This window comes from Cibotium barometz, chromosome 37, assembly GCF_041138505.1.
Source record: "Cibotium barometz isolate CiBa-2024 chromosome 37, ASM4113850v1, whole genome shotgun sequence".
In the NCBI taxonomy this organism is placed as follows: domain Eukaryota; kingdom Viridiplantae; phylum Streptophyta; class Polypodiopsida; order Cyatheales; family Cibotiaceae; genus Cibotium; species Cibotium barometz.
The window spans coordinates 36907101-36918618 of NC_141082.1; the positions used below are offsets into that span (position 1 = coordinate 36907101).

The window sequence follows — 11518 nt, forward strand, 5'->3', positions numbered from 1 at the left end:
GCAGAGAGTTCTTAATGTGTGATATCTCTTAGAGATTGGAGCATCCTAAGAATTAGGGAAGGTCAAAGGACACGTGGGAAGAAGTTTCTGATTCAGCTGAGGTATCTGAATCAGTTTACTCTATTTCTGTCAGTCGGGTCTGGTTCAGCGGGTCTGGTTCAGTCTACTTCAATCAGAGAAGGGTTAGAAGAGGGTCGACAGGGTGTCCAGGAAGGTCCTGGGGTTGTTGTTTTAAGGTTAGCTGACCTTTGGAGGATAGTAGAGCATCCTAGAAGACTCAATTTTGATTGGGGACAAGAGAAGGACTTTGGAGGCAGTTTTCAATCTGTTCTGTGTCAGGTGAAGAGGGTTTTGGTGAGCTGGATGCCCGCTGAGGTTAGTTGAGCTATTTAGGTGGAATATCAGAGGTGTTGGAGGTTTGTGTTGACCTGAGAGGACAGTTTGAGAAAGCAACTACATCAGAAAGGGAGGTTGGGAGGATGTTTGGGTGCCTGGTTGTGTCAGCTGAAGGGTTGAGGAGGACAGTTGCCAAATTGATTGGTGCCCTTGGAGTTGGGATTTTAGTGTCCCCCAAATCTCATCCCATTGTGTCTTCTTCTTGTGTGCCTATAGGTGGTGTAGTAGAGGCCATCACCCACAACCACCACACATGCTTTAGTGCCCCCACTAAGGATTAGAAGGCTTTTGTTAAGGGCTTTGATCAGAAGGTTGGAATCCACTAGGGCTGGTCAACTCAGGGCCAATGGATTTTTTTGGATATGATGTGTTGAGGAGGGGTGAGAAAAGTGAAGATGTTACTCATTTCTTGAGGAAGATTAAATTGGAGGCTTTGAACAATGATAGGGATGATGATGCCTATAAGCTAAGGATGGTGCTAAGGATGGTGAGCCTGTTGTTAGAAGATGCAGCAAGGGGGTGGTTTGAGGATGAAGCCGCAGATGCTAAAAGAGGTAGTTGGGATTGTTTGAAGGAATCTCCCTGATTCAGCCTTTGAAGCTCTCTCCACAATTTCTCTGGCCAGTCAACTTTTCCATACTTTCTCTCTAATGGACATGTGAGTTTTGGTTGGCAGGTTTTAAGTTGTTTGGAGAAAGCTTTGGGTGAGAGCACCTGATTTTCTTAAAAAGGACAAGTTCATTGGTGTGTTGCACGAGAGCATCAAGGTGAGAGTGGAGCTGAAAGATTCTGACACGTATGATAGGGCAGTGAAGATGGCAACTGAGCAGTGGAGGAAGAGACTTTGGAAGCAAGAGCTGACAAGGAATGAAAGAGAAGCAAACAAGCTAGTAGTTCCTATATGGATATGCATCTAAAGAGAGGAACCTTTACGGAGATGCCGAGGGTTGTGGAATCAAGTAAGGGACAGAGTGTTCTGCATCAAGAGGTACAGAAGCTGGTTGGAAATTTGAATAATGTTGTGCTGAAGGTTCTTGGAGCTGATTGGAATCAGGTGCAACCCCAGGGTCATTGTGGATATGCATCTAAAGAGAGGAACCTTTATGGAGATGCTGAGGGTTATGGAATCAAGTAAGGGGCAGAGTGGTCTGCATCAAGAGGTACAGAAGCTAACTAATCAGGTTGGAAATTTGAATAATGTTGTGCTGAAGGTTCTTGGAGCTAATTGGAATCAGGTGCAACCCCAGGGTCATTGTGGTATATATGGTTGTGTATAGTTGATCCATGGTGGTAAACAACACATGTCTAGATGGATAAGTGTAGGTGCGCAAATGGAAATAGAAAGAGTATGGAAGAACGAGTAAGCCGGGTTCTGCATCCATCCAGAAGAATCAAGGATGTCGATAGGCTCAAGATGGCAGGGGAGATAGTTTCTCAAAAAAAGATGCAAGGGGGTGGGCTTGAGTGACCACTAGAGTTAAGACTAATGTACAATGTTGCACTGATGATGATGATCCATCTTGTCACCATGCACTACAGTGCAGATTGCATGTGATATTCCCTCTGCTTAGCTTGGCGGCAGGTTCATGGCTTCCAAGGAGTCCACCAACAACTGGGGGTACTCTTGAAAGAACTCCTCGTCTAGCCAAACGGCTTTGTGGGTACCTCGATCTCAGAACTTCATATAGAACTTACGTATCCGTCGACCAAAACCATGCTTCCAACGATGAAGAATGATCTGCTCAGGCTCGATGACTTCTGCTTCATCTACCACGTCTGGCTGCTATTCATATGAAACATGATCTTTTTAACTATCAAGAAAGGTCCAAAACTACGAAATGAAAGCTTGCCCACTTTTTAACTATCGAGACAACGTTTATCCACTTGTTTTAATCTCTGTTTCATGATGCGCAAATAGAACTAATCCCCTTCCCTAAAGTGGACATCTCATCTAGACTTATTTACCTGTCTACTATAAGCTTCATGTGCTTTGGTCATGAGGTCCTTAATTGACTCAATGATTTCAGAAAATGCTTCTGTCGTTTTATTAGCCTCAAGAGATGGAGACACCAATCTCGTCAAAAGAGAAGAGAAACAGTGACCAAAGGTTGCTTCATATACGGAGTCCGTTTGACACTGGATGAATGAGTATTCAAGATGGTTTGGACCAATGGAAGATAATGTTCCCATTTGGACTGTTGGTCATGACAATATGACTTGAGAACATCAAAGGCCAATTGGTTATAGATTTATGTCTGGCTATCTGTTTGTGGATGGAATGCACAAGACAACTGTAACTTAGTTCCAAAGTTTTCGAATAATGCCCTCCAAAAATGCGAGGTAAACTTGGAATCTTTGTCGGATGTAACGGTGCTAGGCAAACCACAAATTGGGTACCAATGTTTGAGGAAAAGAAGGGCTACGTCCTCAGTTGTGGCCGTATGCTTGGATGGGATGAGCATGCAGAACTTATTGAAGCGATCCACAATGGGGAAACACTGAGTGTTACGAGATCCTGTGGATGCTGGTAGAGGCCCTACAAAGTCCATAGATATGTCGATGAAAGGTCCGTCGGGGATAGACAAAGGTTGAAGTAACCCAACCTTCTTTGTATGTGGAATCTTAACTTTTTGACAAATCTTACAGGCTTGAACATGTGGATATACATCACGCCTCATTTTTGGCCAATAAAAGGACCATTCTAATTTCGCAAGGGTACTGTTGATACCTCTATGTCCTCCAACTAAGGAGTCATGGGCATCATGGAGAAGAGTGCTTTTCCCCAATGACACAGAGGCGGTTCTTGAAGAACGACCAACCGTTCTGCATTGAATAGATCTTAGTGAAAAATTTTGCACCGTCTAAACGCTCCAAAATGTACTCAATTCTTGGCAAAGGAAAGTTTATTCAATGCCATATGTAGTCTACACAAAGGCGTGCAGACTTGTCCTTCTTTTGGACAAATTGGATGGGTGCAGCAAATGGTGAGGAAGAAGGCCGAATGAATCCGGCTCGGAGGAGCTCAGATAACTATCTTTCTAGCTCGCCCTCTAAAGTCTTGGAAAGATGATAGGCTAGGCGGAAGATCATCCCTAAACATAATGTCCTGATGTCTAGACAGAAGGTTTGCTAACTATGGGACTGAAGATGAGATAGGTGCTATCGATGAGGTAGAGACTGTCTGAGCACGTACATAAAGTAGTGCCCCTTTCGCTCGATAGCTCGTCGGGCCTACATGTGTGAAATCAATGGGATGCCAAGAATGCTTCTATCCCCACAAATCATGACGGGCTCATGAAAACCTTTACATATAGTAAACGTGTCCTACCCCCAATCGAGAATAGGCTCATATTGACGAAACCACTGGATTTCTAAGATCATGTCACACCCCACAAGAGGCGAGACAATGAAATCTCATTGGAATGAGGCCTTATGAACTTCAAAGGAAAATTGTTGTGCCTTTTGAGATATGTGGGTGCGGAGACTAGGTGTGAACCCCTCCACATCCAAATGATATGGCACTAATGTGCAGCTCATCTTGTTAGCCAACTGGGGAGAGATGGCGTCCTCAGAACTGCCATGTCAAACAGGACTACAAATTGTCGGCCCTTGGCAGGAGGGCCCTAAGCTCAGATGAGGCTTTTCTGTGCAGCATTGCTCTCACCCTCCTGCTTAGCATCAAATACCAGGGATGGCATAGGATGCATAGAAGGTAAAAGTTAAACTGTGTTTGTAGTAGTAGGCGGGGCTGGAGGAGCTAGAGATGATGTGGCAGCTGTGGGCAGAAGGAGCTTTGGAGGCTTGCTCTGCTTGACATTTGTGGGCAATCCTTCTTACCATGCCCTATGGTATGACATAAAAAGCATATGTTTTCTAATTGGTATTTCCTTTGCTTCTCTGGAGGAAGATAACCTCTAGTGATGCTTGCTTTATCCTCACGGGTTTTCTTAGTCTTGTATTCTTTATCCTTCTTACCCCTGAACTAGAGCTATTACTGGCATCCTTAACATCTTTAGAAGATGCATTACCTTTCCCTGGTTGCGCAGCAACTTGTTGCTGCTGGGGTTGGGAATAATACTGGATAAATTCTGATGAATGCTAGATGGTATCTGAAGGCTTCTGCCATGGTCTAAATGCAATGGATGAATGCTATGCATTATGCAGAGTGCTTTCTAATGCAAACCCTGAGGCTTCTACTGACTCTACATGCATGAATGCATCTCTTCAAGTGGGTTAAGGGACTTGGATTGACTGACTAACTGTCTAAGGCTGAGAATGACCTACATAGCTTGTGTCTGACTTATCCTGGACTGAGGATTACAATGGGGTCACGGCGTACGACAAATATCATCCTAAAAGGTACTAATAATGTACAATGTTGCACTGATGATGATGATCCATCTTGTCACCATGCACTATAGTGTAGAGTGCATGTGACAGGAGATAAGTCATCGACCTGGGAAAAATACCAAGAAAATAGGAAAAAATAGGGGTGGCTAACCCACAACCAAGGGCCATAAAAGGGATCAAAAGGGGACACCACACATGGGCAGAATCTAGGGATGACTATTCTAACACCCCCTCTTAACACTAGATGCTGAACAAACTTCGAGAAGCTAAAGAAGTCATCCTCTATCAAAGACCAAAGAATGCAGCAACAAGTACTAGGAAAGCTCCACAGGCAATCTCCTCAGCAACTTAGCTACAAAAGCAAAAGAATAAGCTGCTAGGTACACCGCTCCTCTAGAAGAAAACAGCCATGTAGGTTGTGCCGTGCTGCTCCAAATAATGGTGCCAAACCCAAATGTAAACACAATGCCACAGATATCCCTAGAAGCTTGTAACTCCAAGAAGAAAATACCCTCAAAAGAAAGAGTCTATCTGCTCCAACTCTGTATCAAGAGTAGCCCAATGATGTACAATAGCACTCTCCTTGAAGGTCGGCATCGCCAGATGTAAGAACTTAACTACCCCCTCTAAAAACTGATGTCCAAACTCCACAAGCCCAACCAAATCCAAATCTCAATCCTTCAATCCCTAGAAGTACCATTGTGCCCCAGACACGATCACGGACACACCTCACCACAATCTAGAATTCTCACACAAAGTAAGGAAATAGAAACATTCATAGTAGTGGTAATTGAAGCAGTAGTAGCCTCAATAGTATCACACAATGTAGAAGCAAGCTCCTCCATAGAAGGCAAAGGGACCAGCAACTCATCTTGGTCATGGGTAGTCGAAGAAAGAGTCGGAGGCGAAACAACAAGAAAAAAATCCCCCTCAAAAGCTATGAGCAAAGATAGCCCATTGTCTTCCTCAAGAACATTACCAGAGAGATCATCTTGGCAAGGAGAAGTATGCACAGAAACTGAAGGCAAGGCAACATGAGAAACAAACTCCTCAGATGTTACGAGTAAAACTAGCCCACTATCCTTTGTTGGAACATCTCCAAAAGAAGTATCCACAATCACTGGCTACATAGCACCCAAATGTAAAAACCATATGTGGATCACTGGCATCACCATACATGCCACAAAGCAACTGCCACATGTGGAAGGTAGAAGCATAATCAAAAGCACATATAAGTGTCGAAAAACCGAATCCTGACAATTTAGGAGGAGAAAGCAATAGATCTGTCCATTGGTCTTCCTCCACCGACACATACTCGACGGAGGCAAGGTCCGGTAAGCACCGATTCTTATACGAGAGAAACTCCATCAAACCATACTCCCTGAGAATATAAGTAACTTGCAACTTCCATGATTGAAAGTTACCAGCATCCAACTTGTCAACCTCATCCAGGAAATAACAAGAAAGTGGTACGGGAGCCAAATCTGAAACCATCATCGTTGATCCAACCGATAGGACTAAACCTCATAAGCTCAAAATCGTCCAAATTAGAAAACGTTGACGGAGGTCCCTTCCTCCCACAAGAAACGCAACCCTAAGAGGTTGGACAACAACGAAAATCCTCCTATAGCAAAAAACGCAGAAGCTTTTGTCAGCTGTACTTGCAACCTTGAGACCACCAGAAGAGGAAAGAAAAAAATGCAGATTTGATATAGAGAGAAAAGACGACCACACAAGGCCTAGGAATATGTTGTAAGAAGGTGCAAAAGAAAAAGACAACAACTAGGACAGTCCTCACTATAACTCGGGTTCTCCTCAAGAAAAAACGCACAATCTCAGAAGAAGAAGTGTCCTCCATAGGTACTAGATGCCACAAAGCCTCAAATCAGCAAAACACCTGTAGAAGAGGAAACACAGCACTTTTAGTACTGCTGCTTTGAAAACAGAGCAAGCCAACAATTGTACAAGGGTCCCAAGGGTAAAAAACGATGAAGATTGACCACAAACTGCAATGGTGAAGTGCCTTGTAGAGGTAGCCCGACCAGCAATAGATTTGACGAAAAAATGCATAAGAGAAGTGCTAAAAACAAGACATAAATTGGGACAACAGAGTAAACTCTAAACCTATAGTGATGATACCATGAAAGAGTGCACATAGTGGAAGCAAGATAAGCACTAGTGTGCTTATCTGAGAAGTGCAAGAGAGATAGAGATATATGAAGCAACTATGCTGAATATACTGCAGTGAAAACAATCCCGAGCAAGAGACATAAAGGTCTCGTAAGTGAGGGATACAAAAGATGACCGAGCTATGAGAAAGTGAGGAGGCAAGCCCACCTATAAATAGGTCATGAGGACTAGCCGACTAGAACAAAGCAACTAGTTGACTGGATAACCAAGAGATGGCCAACTAGAGATAAATCACCCAACCTAGGAAAAATACTAAGAAAATATGAAAAAATAGGGATGACCAATCCACAACCAAGGACCATAAAAGGGATCAAAAGGAGATACCATACATGCGTAGAATCTAGGGATGAATATTCTAACATTTAGGTGGAATATCAAAGGTGTTTGTTCCGCGATCTGAGAGGACAGTTTGAGGTAGCTACATCAAAAAGGGAGGTCAAGAGGATGTTTGGGTGTCCGGTGGTGTCAACTAAAGGACAGAGGACAATTGTTATATTGATTGGTGCCCTTAGAGCTAGGATTTCAGTGTTCCCCAATTCTGATCCCATTGTGTCTTCTTTTTGTGTGCCTGTAAGTGTAGTAGAGGCCATCACCCAACCAACACACGTCCCTCTCCGGTTGACCAAGCGCAAATTCTAAATGACAATTGCCAACCCAAGGGCAAGTCATACATCCAAAAGTAGCAAAGAACTCCACCTCGGAGCATAATGCTCGCACCACTTCATCCTCGGAATCGTCCGACCCTTGCTCAAAAGCGTGAGCCAATGTAGATGCCAAATCAAGAGCAACTTCCAACACAATGGCCTAACACCCATTGCTTGGAATTGTGCATCAAACTCCACATAGGAAAAATCTCTCTACAACCATATAAGAGGTGAAGTCCTAGCAAGCAACACAGTTGGATGCAAGAAAAGAAAGAACTTGCAAGGACCCTATGCTAGCCCTATTCTTTGAAGCCAAATAAGAGGGGGTGCCCTCATATACCTAGAGATACCTATTTGCATTGCAGAACCACTTACAAAAAATATAGTTGAAGCAAGGTGAGGCTCTGATACCAACTATAGAGGTATTTGTCCCTATGTGCTAAGGTTTCCAAAAAAGAGAGAAAGGAGTGCAACAAAACTCAAAACACAAGCACACACAAGTAGAGCCCTAAAACTGTTGTCCGTGTTATGTATAATGAAAATGTTTGCGACTGAATTTCAAGTACAAAATAATAGTGAAAATGTTGATCAGCCCAACATTGCTGTTAACCACCCCTGATCAGCCTCGGGTGAGAGAAACGCTCCACAGAAGCTCAATCGCTTGGTAGAAAATGAGATGGTATGCTGAAAATCCAAGAATGTATGTATAGTGCCCCAGATGCCCATTCGGCCTGTAAAACACCTTAACACCTATTGGCCAGCTGAAAATGTCCCGCGTTTGCAAACTGACCAACTTGACACATGGCATGCTAGTCGCCTGCCGGCTGCTGCCAACCTGGCTACAAGGCTGCCCGACTGCTGATGCTACCATGGATGGATGCCACACGTGCCTGGAAAACATAGAGGTGTCTCACAACATACATATTGATGGTCACTCACAAGAGGGTTTGTGTACAGCAATGTGACCTTAATGGGCAAATATTTGCAAATGGGCCACCATTCTAAGTTTTCATCACTTTTTTAGGATAGAGGAAAGACTGAACCATACTAAAGGCTAGCACTAAATAGCACAGCCAATCAAATACATGAAAATTTTCCATTAAACAAAACTGCAATATGAAGACAAACAAAGCATGCAAGGGACAATCAGCATAAACCAACAGGAATCAGCTTTGAAAAAAGTTTAACAAAATTTCCCGCTAATATATCACAGGAAAATGCACACATGTTTCTCAAACCTAACACAAACATTCAACTCCTGTGTTTGCTGAAAATTCAATGGGTAAATCTCTCTCTCTCACTCTCTCTCTCTCTCTCTCCCCCCCCCACTTCCGAGACATGCACTTCAGAGCCGTCATATGTGGCATATTTGGTGTGCTAGCTTGGCTATGATGTTAAAAGACTTATCTCATCTCATCTACGTCTAGGTGTGACATGTTAGGCTTCATAAATAAATGAAGGAAGACAATGTCAACCATTTGAAACTAGAATGAAAAAATGCAGCTTTCGGAGAGCTTCAACAAGGCATGCATATGCAGCATACCAAAGGTGTCAGGAGACTAGTAAACCAGCTTTGTCAATATGACTAGAATAGTTTTGCTGACTGCATAGATGAATACACCATCGATGTCCTCTTTGGGCTTCTGTGCCTGATAACCATAGTTGCTCTTTCAAAGAGTGCACAAATGATGTATGACTTGCAAAAGCCCCATAAATATTTCAACTACCTCACAAACTAAAGCTCGAAATCATTCATATTGAGTGCTTTAGCTGCCGCTTCCTCCTCCTCATCATCCACTACGAGATAGGGGTTCCTTTCTCCAGGACTGAACTTGTAGCCTGTAAACAAATAGAATGCAAGGCTTGCCACCTCAGCAGCGCAATCACTGGCCCATCTGTATTTGTATACGGTAACCGTGGTCAAGGCAAACACTACCACTCTTGTGAAGTAGATGTATACAAACAAAACAATGTAGTATTGTCGGAAAAGGGTGAGCTTCACCAAGGTCCGAGCAGCTTTGCCATCCGTCTGCGCCGCTTTCTTTAGGTCACGAATCGACCACATGATGGGCAACAGGACAGCACAGCAGCAGGAGATGTCAACAAGCAGGAGGAGCTGCTTCCACATGGCCCAGTCTTTGGCAAAAGGCCCTGTTTCATCAATGACAACGCTGGCTATGTTGGAAAAGACTTGGAGAGGGATGACTATCATGAGAACCCTTTTGTCTTTGTCTTGCAAGAAAGGTTTCAAGATAGTCCATCCGGTGCCGATGAGGACGATGACAACGAAGAGCATGATGCCCTTGAGGAAGCTAAACACATAAAAAGCAACATCCCAACCATGTGGGGTGCCGGTAGATTTGATGTAAAATTTATCCTCAGCTTCGGAGATGAGGTCGAGGGCTTTGAAAAACACGAGGATGCCCATGAGGATGTGGATCATGTGGACTGATGATTTGTTTTTCAAGCATAGCCATGTCCATATACAGATAAGGGCCAGGTATACGAAGAAAAATGTGAGGTAGAGCTGAGGAAGCTGGGTTTGCCCTGCAGGAAGGTAGTTTTTGGAATCTGCAGGGCCTTCAAGGTTATACATCTCAGTTCTTACATTCATGGAGACAGCAACTTGGCGGGCACAATTGGCGAAGTAGAGGCCATACTCATTGGCATCATTGATGGGATAGGCACGGGAGAATCTGTTGGTTTGCTGGTCGAGGTCGTCTAGTGTGAAAAGAAAGCGGACAAGGCGGTTTTTGAGAAGGCATACCTCTGATCTCTCGTACTCGAGGACCACTTGCACGAGGGCGTCGTCGGTGGCCAACAGAAAGCCCAGCAGGGCCGGATCTGTTGCTGCTGCTGCTGCTGTTGCGGTGCTCGCGTGTGCAAGGGCCACATCGGAGACGGAGATGTTTACGTAGCCCCGCAGCGTGAAGCCGAACTTCTCAAAGAGAATGATGGGGCGCGTGTCCGCCTGGAAGAGTGGGTGCTTGATCTCTCCGGAGCAACAATGCAGCAGCTGCAGTAGAGAGAGGAGGAGGAGGACTGGCGCCACACTGCACGCCATAGCCAGAGCTAGCTGATCGCCCCTAAGTCTCAAAAATGGGAAAACACCCACTTTGTGGAGCGTGTGTGTGGGGCTACCTTATACGCCCCCACACCCTATAACCCCATAACAATCAAATATTCTATAGCATTCTTTTCTATCTCCTATGGTTTGAGCTTATTGTCTTCCCTCCATGTGTCTCCATCTTCTCTTCGTCTCCTATAACTATCACAAACACACTCTCTCTCCCTCTCATCGTCTCTATGTTCAGCTATCCCTCTCTAACCTTCCATAGGGCGCTTTTTTTATATCTCCCTCTCTCTTTTTCATCTCCTCTATCTCTCACCCCAAAGGAGGAGTGGGGGGCTCGACAGAATAGCAGGAGGAGAAGGAGGCAAGTGCAGGAGGAGAGAGATGCGAATAGGTCTTGCCATATAGCAGGAGAGAGACAGAGGCAAATACACTAGACATGCCAAGGTATACGAGACCGTTGTGTGATGAGGTGCCCCAAAATACTCAAAGGCTTCGGTGAAAGGGTTTGGCTCATAGTCTTCTAAAGGATTTTTGCAAGCTATTTTAAGGTGGTTGTCAATAGAACATATTGGTTGTATCTTGTCATAGAGAGGGGTGTATTGGTTTGTTTCTAAGCTGGAAGAAAAGTAGGAACACTTTTTCCTTTGGGAATCACAACTTTGTGGATTTTTCTAAATGTAAGATGTTGATAGACTAAGCATATCCTGTGGAAAATCAAGGTTTCATCTTAGGGTCCCCCTTCCCTCCTCTCTACTCCATGGCCTTGTGTATGATGACTAAGGAATGGGATGGGTTGGGGTAAGTCAACCAATTAAATTGCAAATGATATTCAATATATTCAGAAAAATGATCATGTCCATTA

The 11518-nt window shown here is 44.1% G+C and overlaps 1 pseudogene across 1 annotated transcript; it reads right to left on the reverse strand.

The window, feature by feature from the left end:
- Nucleotides 1-9065: 9065 nt before the first annotated feature.
- Nucleotides 9066-10695, reverse strand: LOC147617238 (protein CANDIDATE G PROTEIN-COUPLED RECEPTOR 7 pseudogene; annotated as a pseudogene). The gene has a single exon (XR_015262402.1). The product of XR_015262402.1 is annotated as a protein CANDIDATE G PROTEIN-COUPLED RECEPTOR 7 pseudogene (transcript).
- Nucleotides 10696-11518: the final 823 nt, after the last annotated feature.